Raw genomic sequence first — 25,247 nt, 5'->3', positions numbered from 1 at the left:
CAGCAGATGAGCGCGGCCGGCAATGATGATGCAGGAGCACGCATAACCGCTCATCACCGGGGAGATTGCTAGACTAATGAGGGAGAGAGGGAGATTGCTGCTATGTCAGGGAGACTCCTGCAGAATGCAGGAGGGGAGGTAACTATGATGTAAAAGTGTAATGTGGGCTAGGTGACATGAGGGAGATTGCTAGACTAATGAGGGAGAGAGGGAGATTGCTGCTATGTCAGGGAGACTCCTGCAGAATGCAGGAGGGGAGGTAACTATGATGTAACAGTGTAATGTGGGCTAGGTGACATGAGGGAGATTGCTAGACTAATGAGGGAGAGATGGAGATTGCTCCTATGTCAGGGAGTCTCCTGCAGAAAGCAGATGGGGAGGTAACTATGGGTAACAGTGTAATGTGGGCTAGGGGACATGAGGGAGATTGCTAGACTAATGAGGGAGAGAGGGAGATTGCTGCTATGTCAGGGAGTCTCCTGCAGAATGCTGGAGGGGAGGTAACTATGGTGTAACAGTGTAATGTGGGCTAGGTGACACGAGGGAGATTGCTAGACTAATGAGGGAGAGAGAGGGAGATTGCTGCTATGTCAGCGAGTCTTCTGCATAATGTAGGAGGGGAGGTAACTATGATGTAACAGTGTAATGTGGGCTAAGGGACATGAGGGAGATTGCTAGACTAATGAGGTAGATAAGGAGATTTCTGCTATGTCAGGGAGTCTCCTGCAGAATGCAGGAGAGGAGGTAACTATGATGTAACAGTGTAATGTGTGCTAGGTGACATGAGGGAGATTGCTAGACTAAGGAGGTAGATAAGGAGATTGCTGCTATGTCAGGGAGTCTCCTGCAGAAAGCAGGAGGGGTGGTAACTATGGTGTAACAGTGTAATGTGGGCTAGGTGACATGATGGAGATTGCTAGACTAATGAGGGAGAGAGGGAGATTGCTGCTATGTCAGGGAGTCTCCTGCAGAATGCAGGAGGGGAGGTAACTATGATGTAACAGTGTAATGTGGGCTAGGTGACAGGAGGGAGATTGCTAGACTAATGAGGGAGAGAGGGAGATTGCTGCTATGTCAGGGAGTCTCCTGCAGAATGCAGGAGGGGAGGTGTCTATGATGTAACAGTGTAACGTGGGCTAGGTGACATTAGGGAGATTGGTAGACTAATAGGGGGGAGAGGGAGATTGCTGCTATGTCAGGGAGTCTCCTGCAGAATGCAGGAAGGGAGGTAACTATGATTTAACAGTATAATGTGGGCTAGGTGACATGAGGGAGATCGCTAGACTAATGAGGGAGAGATGGAGATTGCTGCTATGTTAGGGAGTCTCCTGCAGAATGCAGGAGGGGAGGTAACTATTATGTAACAGTGTAATGTGGGCTAGGTGACATGAGGGAGATCGCTAGACTAATGAGGGAGAGAGGGAGATTGCTGCTATGTCAGGGAGTCTCCTGCAGAATGCAGGAGAGGAGGAAACTATGATGTAACAGTATAATGTGGGCTAGGTGACATGAGGGAGATTGGTAGACTAATGAGGGAGAGAGGGAGATTGCTGCTATGTCAGGGAGTCTTCTGCAGAATGCAGGAGGGGAGGTAACTATGATGTAACAGTGTAATGTGGGCTAGGTGAAATGAGGGAGATTGCTAGACGAATGAGGGAGAGAGGGAGATTGCTGTTATGTCAGGGAGTCTCCTGCAGAATGCAGGAGGGGAGGTAACTATGATGTAACAGTGTAATGTGGGCTAGGGGAAATGAGGGAGATTGTAGACTAATGAGGGAGAGATGGAGATTGCTGCTATGTCAGGGAGTCTCCTGCAGAATGCAGGATCGGAGGTGTCTATGATGTAACAGTGTAATGTGTGCTAGGTGACATGAGGGAGATTGCTAGACTAATGAGGGAGAGAGGGAAATTGCTGCTATGTCAGGGAGTCTCCTGCATAATGTAGGAGGGTAGCTAACTATGATGTAACAGTGTAATGTGAGCTAGGTGACATGAGGGAGATTGGTAGACTAATGAGGGAGAGCTGAAGATTGCTGCTATGTCAGGGAGTCTTCTGCAGAATGCTGGAGGGGAGGTAACTATGATGTAACAGTGTAATGTGGGCTAGGTGACATGAGGGAGATTGGTAGACTAATGAGGGAGAGATGGAGATTGCTGCTATGTCAGGGAGTCTCCTGCTGAATGCAGGATGGGAGGTAACTATGATGTGACAGTGTAATGTGGGCTAGGGGAAATGAGGGAGATTGCTAGACTAATGAGGGAGAGAGGGAGATTGCTGCTATGTTAGGGAGTCTCCTGCAGAATGCAGGAGGGGAGGTAACTATGATGTAACAGTGTAATGTGGGCTAGGTGACACGAGGAAGATTGCTAGACTAATGAGGGAGAGAGAGGGAGATTGCTGCTATGTCAGCGATTCTTCTGCATAATGTAGGAGGGGAGGTAACTATGATGTAACAGTGTAATGTGGGCTAAGGGACATGAGGGAGATTGCTAGACTAATGAGGTAGATAAGGAGATTGCTGCTATGTCAGGGAGTCTCCTGCAGAATGCAGCATGGGAGGTAACTATGATGTAACAGTGTAATGTGGGCTAAGGGACATGAGGGAGATTGCTAGACTAAGGAGGTAGATAAGGAGATTGCTGCTATGTCAGGGAGTCTCCTGCAGAAAGCAGGAGGGGTGGTAACTATGGTGTAACAGTGTAATGGGGGCTAGGTGACATGATGGAGATTGGTAGACTAATGAGGGAGAGAGGGAGATTGCTGCTATGTCAGGGAGTCTCCTGCAGAATGCAGGAGGGGAGGTAACTATGATGTAACAGTGTAATGTGGGCTAGGTGACAGGAGGGAGATTGCTAGACTAATGAGGGAGAGAGGGAGATTGCTGCTATGTCAGGGAGTCTCCTGCAGAATGCAGGAGGGGAGGTGTCTATGATGTAACAGTGTAACGTGGGCTAGGTGACATTAGGGAGATTGGTAGACTAATAGGGGGGAGAGGGAGATTGCTGCTATGTCAGGGAGTCTCCTGCAGAATGCAGGAAGGGAGGTAACTATGATTTAACAGTATAATGTGGGCTAGGTGACATGAGGGAGATCGCTAGACTAATGAGGGAGAGATGGAGATTGCTGCTATGTTAGGGAGTCTCCTGCAGAATGCAGGAGGGGAGGTAACTATTATGTAACAGTGTAATGTGGGCTAGGTGACATGAGGGAGATCGCTAGACTAATGAGGGAGAGAGGGAGATTGCTGCTATGTCAGGGAGTCTCCTGCAGAATGCAGGAGGGGAGGTAACTATGATGTAACAGTGTAATGTGGGCTAGGGGAAATGAGGGAGATTGTAGACTAATGAGGGAGAGATGGAGATTGCTGCTATGTCAGGGAGTCTCCTGCAGAATGCAGGATCGGAGGTGTCTATGATGTAACAGTGTAATGTGTGCTAGGTGACATAAGGGATATTGCTAGACTAATGAGGGAGAGAGGGAAATTGCTGCTATGTCAGGGAGTCTCCTGCATAATGTAGGAGGGTAGCTAACTATGATGTAACAGTGTAATGTGAGCTAGGTGACATGAGGGAGATTGGTAGACTAATGAGGGAGAGCTGAAGATTGCTGCTATGTCAGGGAGTCTTCTGCAGAATGCTGGAGGGGAGGTAACTATGATGTAACAGTGTAATGTGGGCTAGGTGACATGAGGGAGATTGGTAGACTAATGAGGGAGAGATGGAGATTGCTGCTATGTCAGGGAGTCTCCTGCTGAATGCAGGATGGGAGGTAACTATGATGTGACAATGTAATGTGGGCTAGGGGAAATGAGGGAGATTGCTAGACTAATGAGGGAGAGAGGGAGATTGCTGCTATGTTAGGGAGTCTCCTGCAGAATGCAGGAGGGGAGGTAACTATGATGTAACAGTGTAATGTGGGCTAGGTGACACGAGGAAGATTGCTAGACTAATGAGGGAGAGAGAGGGAGATTGCTGCTATGTCAGCGAGTCTTCTGCATAATGTAGGAGGGGAGGTAACTATGATGTAACAGTGTAATGTGGGCTAAGGGACATGAGGGAGATTGCTAGACTAATGAGGTAGATAAGGAGATTGCTGCTATGTCAGGGAGTCTCCTGCAGAATGCAGCATGGGAGGTAACTATGATGTAACAGTGTAATGTGGGCTAAGGGACATGAGGGAGATTGCTAGACTAAGGAGGTAGATAAGGAGATTGCTGCTATGTCAGGGAGTCTCCTGCAGAAAGCAGGAGGGGTGGTAACTATGGTGTAACAGTGTAATGGGGGCTAGGTGACATGATGGAGATTGGTAGACTAATGAGGGAGAGAGGGAGATTGCTGCTATGTCAGGGAGTCTCCTGTAGAATGCAGGAGGGGAGGTAACTATGATGTAACAGTGTAATGTGGGCTAGGTGACAGGAGGGAGATTGCTAGACTAATGAGGGAGAGAGGGAGATTGCTGCTATGTCAGGGAGTCTCCTGCAGAATGCAGGAGGGGAGGTGTCTATGATGTAACAGTGTAACGTGGGCTAGGTGACATTAGGGAGATTGGTAGACTAATAGGGGGGAGAGGGAGATTGCTGCTATGTCAGGGAGTCTCCTGCAGAATGCAGGAAGGGAGGTAACTATGATTTAACAGTATAATGTGGGCTAGGTGACATGAGGGAGATCGCTAGACTAATGAGGGAGAGATGGAGATTGCTGCTATGTTAGGGAGTCTCCTGCAGAATGCAGGAGGGGAGGTAACTATTATGTAACAGTGTAATGTGGGCTAGGTGACATGAGGGAGATCGCTAGACTAATGAGGGAGAGAGGGAGATTGCTGTTATGTCAGGGAGTCTCCTGCAGAATGCAGGAGAGGAGGAAACTATGATGTAACAGTATAATGTGGGCTAGGTGACATGAGGGAGATTGGTAGACTAATGAGGGAGAGAGGGAGATTGCTGCTATGTCAGGGAGTCTCCTGCAGAATGCAGGAGGGGAGGTAACTATGATGTAACAGTGTAATGTGGGCTAGGTGAAATGAGGGAGATTGCTAGACGAATGAGGGAGAGAGGGAGATTGCTGTTATGTCAGGGAGTCTCCTGCAGAATGCAGGAGGGGAGGTAACTATGATGTAACAGTGTAATGTGGGCTAGGGGAAATGAGGGAGATTGTAGACTAATGAGGGAGAGATGGAGATTGCTGCTATGTCAGGGAGTCTCCTGCAGAATGCAGGATGGGAGGTGTCTATGATGTAACAGTGTAATGTGTGCTAGGTGACATGAGGGAGATTGCTAGACTAATGAGGGAGAGAGGGAAATTGCTGCTATGTCAGGGAGTCTCCTGCATAATGTAGGAGGGGAGCTAACTATGATGTAACAGTGTAATGTGAGCTAGGTGACATGAGGGAGATTGGTAGACTAATGAGGGAGAGCTGAAGATTGCTGCTATGTCAGGGAGTCTTCTGCAGAATGCTGGAGGGGAGGTAACTATGATGTAACAGTGTAATGTGGGCTAGGTGACATGAGGGAGATTGGTAGACTAATGAGGGAGAGATGGAGATTGCTGCTATGTCAGGGAGTCTCCTGCTGAATGCAGGATGGGAGGTAACTATGATGTGACAGTGTAATGTGGGCTAGGGGAAATGAGGGAGATTGCTAGACTAATGAGGGAGAGAGGGAGATTGCTGCTATGTTAGGGAGTCTCCTGCAGAATGCAGGAGGGGAGGTAACTATGATGTAACAGTGTAATGTGGGCTAGGTGACACGAGGAAGATTGCTAGACTAATGAGGGAGAGAGAGGGAGATTGCTGCTATGTCAGCGAGTCTTCTGCATAATGTAGGAGGGGAGGTAACTATGATGTAACAGTGTAATGTGGGCTAAGGGACATGAGGGAGATTGCTAGACTAATGAGGTAGATAAGGAGATTGCTGCTATGTCAGGGAGTCTCCTGCAGAATGCAGCATGGGAGGTAACTATGATGTAACAGTGTAATGTGGGCTAAGGGACATGAGGGAGATTGCTAGACTAAGGAGGTAGATAAGGAGATTGCTGCTATGTCAGGGAGTCTCCTGCAGAAAGCAGGAGGGGTGGTAACTATGGTGTAACAGTGTAATGGGGGCTAGGTGACATGATGGAGATTGGTAGACTAATGAGGGAGAGAGGGAGATTGCTGCTATGTCAGGGAGTCTCCTGCAGAATGCAGGAGGGGAGGTAACTATGATGTAACAGTGTAATGTGGGCTAGGTGACAGGAGGGAGATTGCTAGACTAATGAGGGAGAGAGGGAGATTGCTGCTATGTCAGGGAGTCTCCTGCAGAATGCAGGAGGGGAGGTGTCTATGATGTAACAGTGTAACGTGGGCTAGGTGACATTAGGGAGATTGGTAGACTAATAGGGGGGAGAGGGAGATTGCTGCTATGTCAGGGAGTCTCCTGCAGAATGCAGGAAGGGAGGTAACTATGATTTAACAGTATAATGTGGGCTAGGTGACATGAGGGAGATCGCTAGACTAATGAGGGAGAGATGGAGATTGCTGCTATGTTAGGGAGTCTCCTGCAGAATGCAGGAGGGGAGGTAACTATTATGTAACAGTGTAATGTGGGCTAGGTGACATGAGGGAGATCGCTAGACTAATGAGGGAGAGAGGGAGATTGCTGCTATGTCAGGGAGTCTCCTGCAGAATGCAGGAGAGGAGGAAACTATGATGTAACAGTATAATGTGGGCTAGGTGACATGAGGGAGATTGGTAGACTAATGAGGGAGAGAGGGAGATTGCTGCTATGTCAGGGAGTCTTCTGCAGAATGCAGGAGGGGAGGTAACTATGATGTAACAGTGTAATGTGGGCTAGGTGAAATGAGGGAGATTGCTAGACGAATGAGGGAGAGAGGGAGATTGCTGTTATGTCAGGGAGTCTCCTGCAGAATGCAGGAGGGGAGGTAACTATGATGTAACAGTGTAATGTGGGCTAGGGGAAATGAGGGAGATTGTAGACTAATGAGGGAGAGATGGAGATTGCTGCTATGTCAGGGAGTCTCCTGCAGAATGCAGGATCGGAGGTGTCTATGATGTAACAGTGTAATGTGTGCTAGGTGACATAAGGGATATTGCTAGACTAATGAGGGAGAGAGGGAAATTGCTGCTATGTCAGGGAGTCTCCTGCATAATGTAGGAGGGTAGCTAACTATGATGTAACAGTGTAATGTGAGCTAGGTGACATGAGGGAGATTGGTAGACTAATGAGGGAGAGCTGAAGATTGCTGCTATGTCAGGGAGTCTTCTGCAGAATGCTGGAGGGGAGGTAACTATGATGTAACAGTGTAATGTGGGCTAGGTGACATGAGGGAGATTGGTAGACTAATGAGGCAGAGATGGAGATTGCTGCTATGTCAGGGAGTCTCCTGCTGAATGCAGGATGGGAGGTAACTATGATGTGACAGTGTAATGTGGGCTAGGGGAAATGAGGGAGATTGCTAGACTAATGAGGGAGAGAGGGAGATTGCTGCTATGTTAGGGAGTCTCCTGCAGAATGCAGGAGGGGAGGTAACTATGATGTAACAGTGTAATGTGGGCTAGGTGACACGAGGAAGATTGCTAGACTAATGAGGGAGAGAGAGGGAGATTGCTGCTATGTCAGCGAGTCTTCTGCATAATGTAGGAGGGGAGGTAACTATGATGTAACAGTGTAATGTGGGCTAAGGGACATGAGGGAGATTGCTAGACTAATGAGGTAGATAAGGAGATTGCTGCTATGTCAGGGAGTCTCCTGCAGAATGCAGCATGGGAGGTAACTATGATGTAACAGTGTAATGTGGGCTAAGGGACATGAGGGAGATTGCTAGACTAAGGAGGTAGATAAGGAGATTGCTGCTATGTCAGGGAGTCTCCTGCAGAAAGCAGGAGGGGTGGTAACTATGGTGTAACAGTGTAATGGGGGCTAGGTGACATGATGGAGATTGGTAGACTAATGAGGGAGAGAGGGAGATTGCTGCTATGTCAGGGAGTCTCCTGTAGAATGCAGGAGGGGAGGTAACTATGATGTAACAGTGTAATGTGGGCTAGGTGACAGGAGGGAGATTGCTAGACTAATGAGGGAGAGAGGGAGATTGCTGCTATGTCAGGGAGTCTCCTGCAGAATGCAGGAGGGGAGGTGTCTATGATGTAACAGTGTAACGTGGGCTAGGTGACATTAGGGAGATTGGTAGACTAATAGGGGGGAGAGGGAGATTGCTGCTATGTCAGGGAGTCTCCTGCAGAATGCAGGAAGGGAGGTAACTATGATTTAACAGTATAATGTGGGCTAGGTGACATGAGGGAGATCGCTAGACTAATGAGGGAGAGATGGAGATTGCTGCTATGTTAGGGAGTCTCCTGCAGAATGCAGGAGGGAAGGTAACTATTATGTAACAGTGTAATGTGGGCTAGGTGACATGAGGGAGATCGCTAGACTAATGAGGGAGAGAGGGAGATTGCTGCTATGTCAGGGAGTCTCCTGCAGAATGCAGGAGAGGAGGAAACTATGATTTAACAGTATAATGTGGGCTAGGTGACATGAGGGAGATTGGTAGACTAATGAGGGAGAGAGGGAGATTGCTGCTATGTCAGGGAGTCTCCTGCAGAATGCAGGAGGGGAGGTAACTATGATGTAACAGTGTAATGTGGGCTAGGTGAAATGAGGGAGATTGCTAGACGAATGAGGGAGAGAGGGAGATTGCTGTTATGTCAGGGAGTCTCCTGCAGAATGCAGGAGGGGAGGTAACTATGATGTAACAGTGTAATGTGGGCTAGGGGAAATGAGGGAGATTGTAGACTAATGAGGGAGAGATGGAGATTGCTGCTATGTCAGGGAGTCTCCTGCAGAATGCAGGATGGGAGGTGTCTATGATGTAACAGTGTAATGTGTGCTAGGTGACATGAGGGAGATTGCTAGACTAATGAGGGAGAGAGGGAAATTGCTGCTATGTCAGGGAGTCTCCTGCATAATGTAGGAGGGGAGCTAACTATGATGTAACAGTGTAATGTGAGCTAGGTGACATGAGGGAGATTGGTAGACTAATGAGGGAGAGCTGAAGATTGCTGCTATGTCAGGGAGTCTTCTGCAGAATGCTGGAGGGGAGGTAACTATGATGTAACAGTGTAATGTGGGCTAGATGACATGAGGGAGATTGGTAGACTAATGAGGGAGAGATGGAGATTGCTGCTATGTCAGGGAGTCTCCTGCTGAATGCAGGATGGGAGGTAACTATGATGTGACAGTGTAATGTGGGCTAGGGGAAATGAGGGAGATTGCTAGACTAATGAGGGAGAGAGGGAGATTGCTGCTATGTTAGGGAGTCTCCTGCAGAATGCAGGAGGGGAGGTAACTATGATGTGACATTGTAATGTGGGCTAGGGGAAATTAAGGAGATTGCTAGACTAATGACAGAGAGAGGGAGATTGCTGCTATGTCAGGGAGTCTCCTGCAGAATGCAGGAGAGGAGGAAACTATGATGTAATAGTATAATGTGGGCTAGGTGACATGAGGGAGGTTGGTAGACTAATGAGGGAGAGATGGAGATTGCTGCTATGTCAGGGAGTCTCCTTCAGAATGCTGGAGAGGAGGTAACTATGATGTAACAGTGTAATGTGGGCTAGGTGAAACAAGGGAGATTGCTAGACTAGTAAGGGAGATTGCTGCTATATCAGGGAGTCTCCTGCTGAATGCAGGAGGGGAGGTGTCTATGATGTAACAGTGTAATGTGTTCTAGGTGACATGAGGGAGATTGCTAGCCTAATGAGGGAGAGAGGGAGATTGCTGCTATGTCAGTGAGTCTCCTGCAGAATGCAGGGGGGGGGGGAGATAAATATGATGTAACAGTTTATTGTGGGCTAGGTGACATGAGGGAGATTGGTAGACTAATGAGGGAGAGATGGAGATTGCTGCTATGTCAGGGAGTCTCCTGCTGAATGCAGGAGGGGAGGTAACTATGATGTGACAGTGTAATGTGGGCTAGGGGAAATGAGGGAGATTGCTAGACTAATGAGGGAGAGAGGGATATTGCTGCTATGTCAGGGAGTCTCCTGCAGAATGCAGGAAGGGAGGTAACTATGATTTAACAGTATAATGTGGGCTAGGCGACATAAGGGAGATTGCTAGACTAATGAGGAAGAGAGAGATTGCTGCTATATTAGGGAGTCTCCTGCAGAATGCAGGGGGGGAGATAAATATGATGTAACAGTGTAATGTGGGCTAGGTGATATGAGGGAGATTGGTAGACTAATGAGGGAGTGATGGAGATTGCTGCTATGTCAGGGAGTCTCCTACAGAATGCAGGAGGGGAGGTAACTATGATGTAACAGTGTAATGTGGGCTAGGGGAAATGAGGGAGATTGCTAGACTAATGAGAGAGAGAGGGAGATTGCTGCTATGTCAGGGAGTCTCCTGCAGAATCTAGGAGAGGAGGAAACTATGATGTAATAGTATAATGTTGGCTAGGTGACATGAGGGAGATTGCTAGACTAATGAGGAAGAGAGGGAGATTGCTGCTATGTCAGGGAGTCTCCTGCAGAATGTAGGAGGGGAGGTAACTTTGATGTAACAGTGTAATGTGGGCTAGGTGACATGGGGGAGATTGCTAGACTAATGAGGGAGAGAGGGAGATTGCTGCTATGTCAGGGAGTCTCCTGCATAATGTAGCAGGGGAGGTAACTATGGTGTAACAGTGTAATGTGGGCTAGGTGACATGAGGGAGATTGCTAGACTAATGGGGGAGAGATGTAGATTGCTGCTATGTCAGGGAGTCTTCTGCAGATTGCTGGAGGGGAGGTAACTATGATGTAACAGTGTAATGTGTGCTAGGTGACAGGAGGGAGATTGCTAGACTAATGAGGGAGAGCTGGAGATTGCTGCTATGTCAGGGAGTCTCCTGCAGAGTGCAGGGGGGGGGAGATAAATATGATGTAACAGTGTAATGTGGGCTAGGTGACATGAGGGAGATTGCTAGACTAATGAGGGAGAGAGGGAGATTGCTGATATGTCAGAGAGTCTCCTGCAGAATGCAGGAGGGGAGGTAACTATGATGTAACAGTGAAGTTGTAATGACTTTCTGAATTGTATAGGGTGAAGTAGGGTTGTGCAGACGGTTACTTTCTTCTTCACAAGTTCACAGTTTTTAAACAATTTATTAAAGTTAGAACAAATATATCAATTCACAAATACCATGTCTTTGGTATAAATGCATACACAACTATAAATCAGATTTTATTAGACTGGAACTGCAGTCGATGTCTCCTATCCCAACTCTCCTTTCCGAAGGGATTCTGGGGTATAACACAATTATGCAACCCTACCTTCTGACTGTAAAACCAATAAGTAGGTTATTAACTTTTATAAAACAACTGCATGCAATTACACAGTGAATACATTTAGTAATAACAATTATGCTATTATTGCGCAATAATATGAATGTCCCTGCATGTGCACTAGTCTCTTTCTATATTACCAAGGAGGATTAAGCTTATACTATACTTTCTTCTATTTGTTGCAAAGTTAATCAGTACTTGAGCTAGCTGAATCTTTTCCTAGAGCAAAGTCTCCACTGAATATCAAATGTAAGCTTGGTTCCTCTGAAGTAGAAGTTAGAAACAATGTATTTGTAATCCACAGGAAAAAAGGGTATGTTGACAGAGTAACTGGTGTATTTATAACTTTTGTATCCACTCAACAGGCTCCTGTGTGGTTAATTATGTCTCTTTGCTGGATGATTCACTCTCTGATATATATACGGCTAATATCACTCCTTCCTTACTGTCAACACTGAACTGTAGTCTATCTTCTATAATGAACAAACGCTGTCCACACCAATATTAACTGTAATCCTATATAGAACTGAGTCAACAATTGTCAAGTTCTAACACTGGAGGAATTATAGTTTAAACACGGGCTCTCTGAAGTAACCCCAGTTGCATATGGACTCACATCAGTCACTTTTTGGTTAATCTTTCCTAAATATTCGGAGCTGACTGAGAACTCTGACTGTAACTTGTTTCACTGAGCACAACCTTGCTTAGTCCCTAGAAATAGACTGCATTGGTTTTACTTTCCACAGGGTGATTCCCTATAATTACTGCAAGCTCTGCCTGATGTCTCTGTAAGCGGTAATAACCTTACTCACTATTCTCGGAGCAGTGACGTGAGCTGTGAGTTGAAAGTGCCTCTATCTCTGACTGAATAAATACTTTGGTTATTGCATAAACTCCTTAGTATTGAGGATAATATGACTCTCCCTGCACTCCTATGTGCAACTCCGTGCGTGTCAACATTTGTTTGGTGTAGTCAGTGCAGAGGGTATACTAACTGCAGGTTGGGGATAGGGCTGTCACTCACCACCTCCCACTGTTCTGTCAGATAGTTTCCGCCTACTGGTGCTTGCAGAGAGCCGTCCTGCTGGGCACACCTCTCCAATGATGGGACTTGCGCGCCTTCCGGACACAGCCGCAGATGTCAGCCGGGATCTACTCTCGGTTCACTCACTCTCCGGTAAGTATCACCTCTCAGCCTCACTTTTCCCGACCTCCGGTAACACAGCCTGACAGCGCTGCGCTGTCAGTCACCTCAGCGCGCACCCTTCTCCCTCAGTCCTCACCGAGATCTCCTCAGGGCTTCCCGCTCTGGCTCCTCTGCCCCCTTATATCACCTCTCGTTGAGCGGGCACAGACAGGGTCTCGAGCTACCCTCGAGCCCCTAAACTTTATTGACAATTCTCAGCTGTTTATCAAGTCGGAACAAAACTCCTCCCTCCAGTGCAGGGAAAATGGTGCAATCCATCCGAGGTTGCCATAGAGTAGACTGTCTGGGCTAGTCCATTTCCCCCGCTGGGAGGGGTGTTCTTTTAGACGAGTCTTTCCTTTTTCTTAGGAATATATATACAATCACCAAGCTTTGGTGATAAAGTCCCATAGTATTAATATAAATAAATAATTTATACTGGGTTTTCCTTTTAACATGCTTCTATAACATTTACATATACAGCATTATATTTACACTTGCATGGTCAGAGGATGTCACATAATGTGGGCTAGGTGACATGAGGGAGATTGCTAGACTAATGAGGGAGAGATGGAGATTGTTGCTATGTCAGGGAGTCTCCTGCAGAATGCAGGAGGGGAGGTAACTATGATGTGACAGTGTAATGTGGGCTAGGGGAAATGAGGGAGATTGCTAGACTAATGAGGGAGAGAGGGAGATTGCTGCTATGTCAGGGAGTGTCCTGCAGAATGCAGGGGGGAGGTAACTATGATGTAACAGTGTAATGTGGGCTAGGTGACATGAGGGAGATTGCTAGACTAATGAGGGAGAGAGGGAGATTGCTGCTATGTCAGGGAGTCTCCTGCAGAATGCAGTAGGGGAGGTAACTATGATGTAACAGTGTAATGTGGGCTAGGTGACATGAGGGAGATTGGTAGACTAATGAGGGAGAGAGGGAGATTGCTGCTATGTCAGGGAGTCTCCTGCATAATGTGGGAGGGGAGGTAACTATGATGTAACAGTGTAATGTGAGCTAGGTGACATGAGGGAGATTGGTAGACTAATGAGGGAGAATGGGAGATTGCTGCTATGACAGGGAGTCTCCCAGGCAACTAGCAAGTAACCTGTGGCAATGAACATGTAACATAGTGACCTCCCCTCCTGTAACTGTGAGTTCCATGGTGAGTTGTATGGTGAGTTCCACTAACAGATGCTAGAGGCACTGCCTCCCCCTCCCCATACCTCCCAACATTGAGCCTTTGGGATAAGGGACGCTTCCTCCACGAGCACCCAAAATTGTGGGGAATGACCTCATGACAAGGGGGTGTGGCCTATTGCCACGAGGCCATGCTCCAGATTTAGCCTCTGTGGGGGCATGGCTAGTGGCTGTAGGTGCTGCTGGCTTTGTCCTCCGCCCGTCAGGCTGCAGGAATAGACGCTCCCAAAAAAACAAACGGGATGCAGTTGGGAGGTATGCTCCCCCAGACGCTACTCGTTACAGCAATGTCTTCCATAGGGGTACCCACCCGGAGGACCGTGGACCCTGCCATAATCCCATGAGGGCTGGTATAAGGTTATATTTTATACCCGATGGCTCAGATGTACTGTATACAGTATAATGGATATATTTATCTCTGTGCACTGGGACCTTGTATCCTGCCTTGTACTCTGTTATATAGGAGCGAGCAGCGACTAGCCGGAAGAGACCTTAAACTATTAGTCTGGGCTCCCAAAGCCAGGAGGTGTGCCCCATTGTCTTGCTGGTATTAGGAAGGGGGCCAGAAGATAGCAGAGAAGAGATAGTGGTATGAAAGTAGTGGGAAGGTAGGATAGAGCTATTGGGAGCAGGCCCCTCCCCGGGGGCGTATACCCATACTTAAGAACAGGACAGGTATAGGGGGGAAGATCAGAAATAGCAACTGGTGATGCACAAAGGATTGTCCCACCCACCCATCCTTGGATGAAGAAGGAGCAACATCCAAGAAGCTTCTAGTTATTGCAGAGATTGTCTTAACGGGGCAGAAGTACCTGCGGGCCAGCCAAAGTGTGGCGCCAGGAAGCGGAGGCACCGTATAAAGGGGGTGCAGATCTCCAAATGCCTGGCGTCGGGGTGGGGGCAAGTTGGGGACCCAGGTCGGTTACCGGTTTCGGTTGCGAGATAGCGTCCATGGGCCCCCCCACGGTCGGGTTGATTCAGTTACGTTCGAGGGCTGGTGGACCGCAGTGCTTTCTTTACCACCTAAGTGATTAAGATTATATTGGTAATCTGATTAATAAATGTGACCTTTAATTCGCCATAAATAAATGACTCTGTTTGGTTATTCCAGGAAAAAGGGGAGCAGGTGGAAAGGGAAAGGAGGGATGGAGGACGTTTAAGGGGATGGGGTTTCTTAGTCTCTTTAGGGGTAAAAGTATGGCGGGAGCATCAGACGCTCAGAGGTTTAAGAGATAAGAGAGAGTGCAGCTTGGGTACAGCAATGCCTTCCATAGGGGTAACCACCTGGAGGACCGTGGACCCCTGCCATAATCCCATCAGGGCTGCTAGAAGGTTATATTTTATACCTTATTGAAGGCAGTTCTTTAATTGAGAAATTTCCGAAGTGAGAATTTACAAAGTGGGATTTACTTATAAAGAACAGTTATAAAACAGTTATCCTGCATAAATTTCCCTGAATATGGACTGATCTTCTGTTTATTTCTCTTCTCACAGGTATGTGATTTAAACTGGTCCTTTCACTACAAGTCCCAGCAGTCTGCTCTGCATAAACCCCTATGAGCCCATTGCAGCAGTATACAATCTATGTGATTTAAATTGGTATCTAAAACACTATAACTGATAATCTGTATTTTGGCCATTGCATAACAAATGTTGTATTGTTAATGTGTTTCTAGTCTTTATAGTACCTGTTTGAAGCTGTGCTCAGTGAGGCATACTTTATTGGAGTATATGTTTTGGCTAGTGTTTATGTTACACAGGCCTTGATTAGCTGGTCATGTGACCTCAGCTGTAGTCTCTCCTAATTAGACCTGCTATATCTGGTCATATAGAAGGCAGTCCTCTGCCTGGGCAGTTCCTTAATTGAGAACAGTTATAAAACAGTTGAAAACCATTAAACAACATCAAACAAGGTAAATACAATACTTATTCCACATTATTTCAAAACAATCTCCACTTTACCTGGTCACCAACAGACAAACTATCACATCATGCTCACCACAATGCTACTTCTCATTACATTACATGGAATACTCACCAGACTTCACTCATCCTGTAATCTCCCTGACACTCACCACTCTGTACACATTGCCTCTTCTATTATTCACTCCCCTCTTCTAAACACTCATGAGCTCTTTACTTACTTCTCTACTTGTACTTTCACATCCACTTCCCATCACCAATACAAAAACTGCAAACATCCACCTATATCTATCTCTGCTTTCTAATCTTATTAGCTGGTGACATATCACCAAACCCAGGCCCCAACCACCTGTCCCATTCAGATTTAATTGCTTCTAAGACTAGAAATTCATCAAACCTCATAAATATCACATGCCTCCCACCACACCCCAAACAACTTACATGTGCCCTATTGAATGCACGCTCTGTTTGCAATAAATTAACATCCATCCATGACCTCTTCATCTCCCACAACTTCAACTTGCTGGCCATTACAGAAACCTGGCTCACACAGTCAGACACGGCTTTGCCTGCAGCACTGTCACGTGGTGGTTTCCACATCACTCACACCCCCAGGCCTGGTAACTGTAACATGGTCACACAATCAGACACTGCCTCGCCTACAGCACTGTCACATGGTGGTTTCCACTTCACACACACCTCCAGGCCTGGTAACATGGTCACACAATCAGACACGGCCTCCCCTGCAGCACTGTCACATGGTGGTCTCCACCTCACTCACACCTCCAGGCCTGGTAACTGTATAGGAGGTGGGGTTGGTATATTACTGTCACAAGCCTTCACATACTCAGTTCTCCCACCAGTTCCTTCACTCACATTTACATCATTTGAAGTAAACTCCATTAGGGTTTTTCCCCTTTCTCTCTGCGTGTTGCTGCTATCTATCGCCCACCTGGGCTTCCCAAATCTAAATTTCTGGAAGATTTCTCTGCCTGGCTCCCCCATTTCTTATTCTCTGACATCTTCACTATCATCCTGGGTGACTTCAATATTGCTATTGACAGTCCACCAAGCTGCTTTCTCTAACCTCCTCTCTCGGCCTCTCCCAGTGGTCCGACGCCTCTACTCATGAGGAAGGCCACTGCCTTGACCTTGTCTTCAACAGGCTGTGTTCAGTCTCTGATTTTACAAACACTCCCTTCCCTCTCCCTGATCACAATCTCATTACCCTCTCACTCTCCTCCATTACCTCAAGCTCACTGACACTGAAATCATGCAAGCCTACTCTAACCCGCAGAAATACTAATGCTATTAATTTTCCACAACTTTCCACCTCCCTCCAACAACAGCTCTCACTAATTTCTACATTTACCTCTCCTGACTCTGCTGTTTCCCACCTCTACCAGACTCTTGAAACAGCCCTTGATGAAGCACTCCAACACAACAAGACAACTACGAAATCAGTCACGTAAAGTAGAACGCCAATGGCGTAAATCTCGTAATATGACTGATTTCCTCACATAAGACTAGCTACCACTCCTACTGCAATGCTTTGGACACGGCCAAACAAACATACTACCAATCTCTCATCTCTTCTCATGCCACCAACCCTAAGCGACTTTTTAACACATTTAAGTCTCTTCTGTATCCTCCCCCTCTTCCCCCACCGGCTACCATCAGTGCAAAAGAACTTGCCTCCTACTTTAAGGACAAGATTGATAAAATCCGAGATGAAATGGTATGCTCCACAACCTCTAATCCGCTTTCTTCCACACCTGAACCCTCTGGCACTTTCTCTTCGTTTGAGCCCACAAATGAAAAGGAAGTATCCGCACTCTTCTTATCCTCCTACTCTACTACCTCTGCTCTTGATCCTATACCTGCACAAGTCATTAAAAATCTATCTCCTGTGATTATTCCAACCTTAACTAAAATCTGCAATCTCTCTCTCGCTACTGGTACTTTTCCATCTCTGCTCAAACATGCAGTGATTACTCCCATTCTGAAAAAACACAATTCTGACGCTAACTCTCTAACTATCGTCCTATCTCTCTGCTCCCATGCCTCTCAAAGCTCCTTGAAAGACTTGTCTACTCTCGCCTCACAAACATTCTTAACTCTAACACCCTATTAGACCCGCTTCAGTCAGGCTTTTGCTCTCAACACTCCACTGAGACAGCACGGACTAAAGTGGTGAATGATCTGGTAACTGGTAAGTCTAAAGGCCATTACTCACTGCTTATTCTTCCAGATCTTTCTGCTGTGTTTGACACTGTGGATCACACACTCCTTTTACAAACACTACACTCCCTAGGTCTTAATGACACAGCCATCTCCTGGTTCACATCTTACCTATTTGATCGCTCTTTCACTGTTCACTTCTTTGACTCTACTTCCTCTTCACTACCTCTGTCAGTCGGAGTTCCGCAAGGCTCAGTCTTAAGTCCTCTGCTTTTTTCAATCTATACCTCCTCGTTTGGCAAACTAATCAGCTCTTTCGGTTTTCAGTATCACTTATATGCAGATTATACTCAAATCTATCTATCAACCCCAGAGTTGTTACCAGTGGTTTTGGGTCGAGTCTCTGAATGTCTCTCTGCCATCTCAAGTTGGATGTCTTCTCGCCAACTCAAACTCAATATTTCCAAAATAGAATTACTTATATTCCCGCCAACTAAGAACAGTTACCATCCTGATATCTCCATCACTGTTGACACCTCGACAATCTACCCTACCCCACAAGCTTGTTGCTTAGGGGTCACCCTCAACTCTGACCTGTCCTTTGTTCCCCACATTCAATCTGTCTCCAAATCATGTTACATGCATTTAAAAAACATATCCAAAATACGACCGTATCTCACACAAGACACTACTAAATCTCTTATCCATGCACTCATTATATCCCGCATTGATTATTGCAATAGTCTCCTAACTGGACTTCCCAAGAACAGACTCTCACCACTGCAATCCATTTTAAATGCTGCAGCTAGGCTGATCTTCCTTGCAAGACGCTCATCGTCTGCTGATCCGCTCTGCCAGTCCCTCCATTGGTTGCCTGTATATTACCGTATTCAATATAAAACACTTCTACTTGCATATAAAGCTATTAACCATACTGCACCAGCATATATCTCTGCACTTATCACAAAATATCTCCCATCTCGACCACTCCGCTCTGCACAAGATCTGCGTCTCTCATCTGAGCGGATCACTAGCTCCCATTCACTATTACAGGACTTTCATTGGGCTGCTCCCACCCTATGGAATGCCCTTCCACGCACAATAAGACTCTCCGCTAGCCTCAAAACTTCCATAGGGGTAACCACCCGGAGGACCGTGGACCCTGCCGTAATCCACACTGATGGGCATGCTTACCAGTGACAGATGCCAAGTCAATGTGATGGGCGACCACACTGATGGGCACACTTACCAGTGACAGATGCCAAAGACATGTGATGGGCGACCACACTGATGGGCAAGCTTACCAATGACAGATGCCAAATCCATGTGATGGGCGACCACACTGATGGGCACACTTACCAGTGACAGATGCCAAAGGCATGTGATGGGCAACCACACTGATGGGCACACTTACCAGTGACAGATGCCAAAGGCATGTGATGGGCGACCACACTGATGGGCATACTTACCAGTGACAGATGCCGAAGGCATGTGATGGGCGACCACACTGATGGGCACACTTACCAGTGACAGATGCCAAATCCATGTGATGGGCGACCACACTGATGGGCACACTTACCAGTGACAGATGCCAAATCCATGTGATGGGCGACCACACTGATGGGCACACTTACCAATGACAGATGCCGAAGGCATGTGATGGGCGACCACACTGATGGGCACACTTACCAGTGACAGATGCCAAATCCATGTGATGGGCGACCACACTGATGGGCACACTTACCAGTGACAGCCATGGAAAGCTCTCAAGAACTCCTCATTGAACACAGAAGAGTTGAATAGTTCCCAGATGAGAATCAGTCCTACTACAGTATATAATATATATATATATATATATATATATATATATATATATATATATATATATATATATATATATATATTCTATTACTGTGTATGCTGAACAATACATGATTCTGAATGACAAAACAAGGACCGGCCTTGATGCGTTTCGCAGGGCATCTTCCAGCTTCATCCGAATGGGGTGACTTTACCTATACAAATTCCAGTGGGTGTCAGTACTTTGTTCAGTAACTTTCTTCTCTTGTATTGAGTAGTTTCGTCCATGATGAAGTCCCAGCAATGCCAAATATTATATTTCATTGCTGAATTAACAATGGGTTCTACCCTAGTTATCCCTGACAAAAGGTGATTATGCTACATAATGTAAGATTGCAAGTCTCCAATTGTAAAGCGCAATAGAAGTTGCTGCACTTTATAAGAGAACCTGTTAATAAATTGTCCACCCAGTAATTAACTTCAGCTGATTATGTGGCTGTGGGAGTCTTGCTGGGAAGGCCTGGCGATCCACAGGAGACCTACTGATACTATGGAGCACACGGTCAGGCGTCAGTAAATGACAGTACTCATTCCCTGTTGCTGTGGGAGTAGGTGCTGACTGTTAGTGTAATGAACATCCAATTAGCAGCCGCGACCTTCTGACACCATCTGCAGCAATTTTCTAATATTCTGAAGCCTCATTCTCCCCCACATGCCCGGAATCCAATCTGGAACGTGAGCAATGTCTTATTTACTCTGCAACGTCAGCACTGTGATCACCAACATGCAACGTCAGCACTGCGATTACCAACATGCAACGTCAGCACTGCGATGACCGACATGCAACGTCAGCACTGCGATGACCGACATGCAACGTCAGCACTGCGATTACCAACATGCAACATCAGCACTGCGATGACCGACATGCAACGTCAGCACTGCGATGACCGACATGCAACGTCAGCACTGCGATGACCGACATGCGATGACCGACATGCATCGTCAGCACTGCGATGACCGACATGCAACGTCAGGAGTGCGATGACCAACATGCAATGTCAGCACTGCGATCACTGACATGCAACGTCAGCACTGCGATGACTGACATGCAACGTCAGCACTGCGATGACCGACATGCGATGACCGACATGCATCGTCAGCACTGCGATGACTGACATGCAACGTCAGCACTGCGATGACTGACATGCAACGTCAGCACTGCGATGACCGACATGCGATGACCGACATGCATCGTCAGCACTGCGATGACTGACATGCAACGTCAGCACTGCGATGACCGACATGCGATGACCGACATGCATCGTCAGCACTGCGATGACCGACATGCAACGTCAGCACTGCGATGACCGACATGCATCGTCAGCACTGCGATGACTGACATGCAACGTCAGCACTGCGATGACCGACATGCGATGACCGACATGCATCGTCAGCACTGCGATGACCGACATGCAACGTCAGCACTGCGATGACCGACATGCAACGTCAGCACTGCGATGACCGACATGCGATGACCGACATGCATCGTCAGCACTGCGATGACCGACATGCAACGTCAGGAGTGCGATGACCAACATGCAATGTCAGCACTGCGATCACCAACATGCAACGTCAGGAGTGCGATGACCAACATGCAATGTCAGCACTGCGATCACCAACATGCAACGTCAGCACTGCGATTACCAACATGCAACGTCAGCACTGCGATGACCGACATGCAACGTCAGCACTGTGATAACCGACATGCAATGTCAGCACTGTGATAACCGACATGCAACGTCAGCACTGCGATGACCGACATGCATCGTCAGGACTGCGATGACCGACATGTAACGTCAGGACTGCGATGACCGACATGCAACGTCAGCACTGCGATGACCGACATGCGATGACCGACATGCATCGTCAGCACTGCGATGACCGACATGCAACGTCAGGAGTGCGATGACCGACATGCAACGTCAGCACTGCGATGACCGACATGCAACATCAGCACTGCGATGACCACATTCAACGTCAGGACTGCGATGACCGACATGCAACGTCAGCACTGCGATGACCGACATGAATCGTCAGCACTGCGATGACCACATGCAACGTCAGGACTGCGATAACCGACATGCAACGTCAGGAGTGCGATGACCGACATGCAATGTCAGCACTGCGATCACTGACATGCAACGTCAGCACTGCGATGACTGACATGCAACGTCAGCACTGCGATGACCGACATGCGATGACCGACATGCATCGTCAGCACTGCGATGACTGACATGCAACGTCAGCACTGCGATGACTGACATGCAACGTCAGCACTGCGATGACCGACATGCGATGACCGACATGCATCGTCAGCACTGCGATGACTGACATGCAACGTCAGCACTGCGATGACCGACATGCGATGACCGACATGCATCGTCAGCACTGCGATGACCGACATGCAACGTCAGCACTGCGATGACCGACATGCATCGTCAGCACTGCGATGACTGACATGCAACGTCAGCACTGCGATGACCGACATGCGATGACCGACATGCATCGTCAGCACTGCGATGACCGACATGCAACGTCAGCACTGCGATGACCGACATGCAACGTCAGCACTGCGATGACCGACATGCGATGACCGACATGCATCGTCAGCACTGCGATGACCGACATGCAACGTCAGGAGTGCGATGACCAACATGCAATGTCAGCACTGCGATCACCAACATGCAACGTCAGGAGTGCGATGACCAACATGCAATGTCAGCACTGCGATCACCAACATGCAACGTCAGCACTGCGATTACCAACATGCAACGTCAGCACTGCGATGACCGACATGCAACGTCAGCACTGTGATAACCGACATGCAATGTCAGCACTGTGATAACCGACATGCAACGTCAGCACTGCGATGACCGACATGCATCGTCAGGACTGCGATGACCGACATGTAACGTCAGGACTGCGATGACCGACATGCAACGTCAGCACTGCGATGACCGACATGCGATGACCGACATGCATCGTCAGCACTGCGATGACCGACATGCAACGTCAGGAGTGCGATGACCGACATGCAACGTCAGCACTGCGATGACCGACATGCAACATCAGCACTGCGATGACCACATTCAACGTCAGGACTGCGATGACCGACATGCAACGTCAGCACTGCGATGACCGACATGAATCGTCAGCACTGCGATGACCACATGCAACGTCAGGACTGCGATAACCGACATGCAACGTCAGGACTGCGATGACCGACATGCAACATCAGGACTGCGATGACCGACATGCAACATCAGGACTGCGATGACTGACATGCAACGTCAGGACTGCGATGGCCACATGCAACATCAGGACTGCGATGACCGACATACAACGTCAGGACTGCGATGACCGACATGCAACGTCAGGACTGCGATGACCGACCTGCAACGTCAGGACTGCGATGACCGACATACAACGTCAGGACTGCGATGGCCACATGCAACATCAGGACTGCGATGACCGACATGCAACATCAGGACTGTGATAACCGACATGCAACGTCAGGACTGCGATGACCGACATACAACGTCAGGACTGCGATGACCACATGCAACGTCAGGACTGCGATGACCGACATGCAACGTCAGGACTGCGATGACCGACATACAACGTCAGGACTGCGATGACCGACATGCAACGTCAGGACTGCGATGACCGACATGCAACGTCAGGACTGCAATGACCACATGCAACATCAGGACTGCGATGACCACATGCAACGTCAGGACCGCGATGACCGACATACAACGTCAGGACTGTGATGACCGACATGCAACGTCAGGACTGCGATGACCGACATGCAACTTCAGGACTGCGATGACCGACATGCAACGTCAGGACTGCGATGACCACATGCAACGTCAGGACTGCGATGACCGACCTGCAACTTCAGGACTGCGATGACGACATGCAACGTCAGGGCTGCAATGACCGACATGCAACGTCAGGGCTGCGATGACCGACATGCAACGTCAGGGCTGCGATGACCGACATGCAGAGATGATCTAGAAATGAGTTTGACCTTAGTAATAAACCTAATTTATTGTACACGACTGGTCACCATTGCGCACAAGCGTCGCTGGAAACAGTGTCCGCAGGATTATATTGTATTAAACAAATGTATATTTGTGTATGAAGCTCCTAAATCAGGGGAGACCTCCCATAATCCCGAAAGAGAAAGGTGCTTACATGCCAGATAGATGGGTGGGTCATGCTGCATGTACTGTATGTATTTTCATTCTCTGGAAATACACACACACACACACACACTGTCTCCCTTACTTAATGTCAGCTCCATTAAACAAGCCTTTCCCCCAAAATAGACACTTACACTCCTCAGTGCAGCATTTGCAGTTGGCAGCCAGCTTGGTAATTTATACTTATTGACTGCTGATTAAGAACCAAGCGCATGAGATTCACACGGCCATCCTGCAAGGCTAAAGTTTACCCTTGATCACAGCACTGAAAGGACCAGCCAGGGGAAGTATTGTTATTGCAATAGAACAAAGGAATTGTGTTTTTCTTTAGGACTGACCCACCCTGACACGGAATGTTGTGCACACTTACAGTATAGCAGCGTGACCCATGCCGCCTGTAACTGGACTGGCACCGAGCTGGGCAAGAACGCTAGACAGATTCAAGGGAACACATTCAAACAAATGTCACCAGTTTGTTGGCCAGGATCATGTTGAGATTGTCAGTACGCCAAATTCGAAAATTGCAGGTCACAATTGTGTGATAAATATAAAATTTGAATGTCAAACGCTGTGTGTAGAAAGGTCGCCGTCCACAATCGAGGCTTGCAATTAAAAACCAACACCTGATCAAGAGTTCTGCACCTTTGCCCAAGGGCGCGATGGCAAACAGGTTGGAGCGGACTGCCGTTACCTATTCTGCCGTTACCTATTCTGCCGGTGCCTATTCTGCTGGTGTCTATTCTGCCATTACCTATTCTGCCAGGGCCTATTCTGCCTGTGTCTATACTGCCATTGCCTATTCTGCTGGTGATTATTCTGCCGGTGCCTATTCTGCCAGTGCCTATTCTGCCGTTACCTATTCTGTCGGTACCAATTCTGCCGGTGTCTATTCTGCCGGTGTCTATTCTGCTGGTGCCTATTGTGCTGGTGCCTATTGTGCCGGTGCCTATTCTGCCTGTGCCTATTCTGCCTGTGCCTATTCTGCCGTTACCTATTCTGCCATTACTTATTCTGCCGGTACCTATTCTGCCGTTACCTATTCTGCCGGTGCCTATTCTGCCGTTACCTATTCTGCCGTTACCTATTCTGCCGGTGCCTATTCTGCCGGTGTCTATTCTGCCGGTGCCTATTCTGCCGTTGCCTATTCTGCCGGTGCCTATTTTGCCGGTGCCTATTCTGCCGGTACCTACTCTGCCGGTGCCTATTCTGCCAGTACCTACTCTGCCGGTGCCTATTCTGCTGTACCTATTCTGCCGATACCTATTCTGATGATACCTATTCTGATGGTAACCATTCTGCCGTTACCTATTCTGCCGATACCTATTCTGCCGGTACCTATTCTGCCGTTACCTATTCTGCCTGTGCCTATTCTGC

Source organism: Crinia signifera, chromosome 1, assembly GCF_055691185.1.
Source record: "Crinia signifera chromosome 1, ASM5569118v1, whole genome shotgun sequence".
NCBI lineage: Eukaryota > Metazoa > Chordata > Amphibia > Anura > Myobatrachidae > Crinia > Crinia signifera.
The sequence above is the reverse complement of the archived record's forward strand: the minus strand, read 5'-3'. Positions refer to the sequence as shown.